The following is a 2,500-nucleotide window of genomic DNA, read 5'->3' as shown; positions in this document are numbered from 1 at the left end:
TGAAATATTTCCAGTTTTCTGCTTTTTTTCCTTTACAACATAAATTTTCTTGTCTGTATGACATCATATATTCTGTTCTCCCTTTTCATAACATCAGGATTCCTTCTTCTTCTACCCTTTATAGTGTCAGGTTTTCTTGTTTTCGTCTCTATCACAACATCATATTTTCTTCCTCTTTTCTTTTATAATATCAAGTTTCTTGTTTTCTTTTTTCATACCATCATATTTTCTTATTTTTCTCTTTTCTCACATTTGATTTTCTTCTTTTCTCCTTATCTTTATCATATCAGGTTCTCTTCGTGTTTTCTTCACAATACCAGGTTTTCTTCCTCTTCATAACATCAGGTTTTCTCCTTGTGACATCAGGTATTACGTAATATCTGTATAAATATCCTTGGGAAACGTGTGGACGATTATTAAATACTTTTGTGACAGCCCTTTAGAAATGTCCTTTCCCTGGGTCACTGAGAGTCACAGTCCCACCCTGCTTGACCTTTCAATTCCGGGATGACCTGACTTGACCTGCCAATCAAGCTCATGAAAGGACAAAGCCAACAGGACATGCAGTATGTAACCTGAGCTTAACGGAGTGAGCTTTCACGTGTAACGAGGCATTTCTGTGACATGAGAAAGAAGACAGACAGACGTTTAAACAGACAGGAAGTCACGTCACCTCATCGCAGTCCGAGACCCGGGAGTACGTCAAGATACGTTGCGTGAAGTAATACCGCGGCAGTAAAGCAACAGGACCCGACGTTGAATATAATATGGACGTAATTTTGGCTGGACTGCCCCAAGCCCCGAGCCGGTTAAAGACGATAGAAGAGTCAGAGGCCTGCGTTAAAGGTGGTGCGGGCGGGAGGGGGGGACAGGGAGGGGCCTCGTAGTAGCATAATAGTGGTCGTGACAGCGGTCGTTGTGGCCTCGGTGATCGCAGGGGGATGACGGGGACTGGTCGTGGCGGCGAGTGGTGTGTGGTGGTCGTGGATCTTTGGTCGTGTATTTACTGCAATCGTCAGGACGTTTTTGACTCTCTCTCTATGCTCCTGATACGATATGAAACCAATACAACAATACGTACATCATAACGACAACACCATTCCACAAACCATCGTATTCACATTCAACATCCGTGTACTCCCTTCGACACATAAAAAAACATACCCTGCTATGGCTATAGTGTGTAAATAATGAAAAGATGGCGTTTGTACCATCAACGGAGACTTTGTTCAGTGTTGTTCATATTATGCTTCGTCATCGCCTTTGACTACTCTCTGAACACCGGACGCGATTGCATGATAACGAGTGAATGCGATGATTATAATATTAGTGATAAACGTTGGTCTTGTGATAAGAGAGATCCCATTTATATCTGTAATGGCGGTCTGTCGTGTTATCATTCATATTAGAGGTTAGAAGTGGTGTTTATGGTAACTTCTGTAATGACGATAACAATAAGGACGATGATGGTGACAATAATGACAACAGAACAGCAATAGTAACAAATGATAATAATAATACAAATGATCATAATCATCATCATCATCATCATCATCATCATCATCATCATCATCATCTTCATCATCATCTTTATCATCATCATCATCATCACCATAATAATAATCATAATAATCATAACAGTAATCATATTAACAATAACAACAATAATAATAAAGATAATAATGATAATAATAATAATAACAATGATATTAATAATAACAACAATGACAATAATAATTACAACAATGATAATAATAATAAAGATAATAATGATAATAGTAATAAAGATGAGGATAATTACAATTATAACAATGATAATAACGATACTAATTATAGTAATAATAATAATAAGAAGAAGAAGGAGAAGAAAAACAACAATAATACTGCTGATGATGGCAAAAGTAATAAAATTAACAATAATAGCGATGAACGTAATAGAAGTGATGGTGAGGGTAAGCACAGGCGAGACCACAGCGGAACATCACACGACGCCATAACTAATATGGTGCCGATACAGTGCAACCTCCAGCCAGAAGAGAATTGTCTTTCCCTCTTGCGAATGCAATACAATCAATAAACGATCCAGAAGATTGCAAGAAAGCGGCCGTTCCGATGGAGTAAAGAAAAGAAAAAATGGGAGAGAAAAAAAGAAGAAAGAAAAGGAAAAAAAAAGGAGATTTGGAGGAAGGGACAATTGAGTCCTCACCTGTTTCATGGCATTCTCAGCTTTAATAACACGAGACTGCTTCTAACAGCGGCTGGAGGAGGCAGTTATCTCCCGTCTGCTCCGGAATCGAATTAACAGCGGTTCGGATCGGGACTTCGGAGCTTCGGGGCTTCGGCAGGGTGGGTATTTAGAGATTGGGACTTCGCTATTCGGACCATCACTGATTCACTGGTTTAGGAATTCGAAGCTTCGGTGTGCTGGCTGTTCGGGGCTTGGTGATTCGGAGTTTCGAGGCTTCAGCGATTCACACTTTTTGGGAATTCGAGATTTGGG

Source organism: Penaeus monodon, chromosome 41 (genome assembly GCF_015228065.2).
Source record: "Penaeus monodon isolate SGIC_2016 chromosome 41, NSTDA_Pmon_1, whole genome shotgun sequence".
NCBI lineage: Eukaryota > Metazoa > Arthropoda > Malacostraca > Decapoda > Penaeidae > Penaeus > Penaeus monodon.
The sequence above is the reverse complement of the archived record's forward strand: the minus strand, read 5'-3'. Positions refer to the sequence as shown.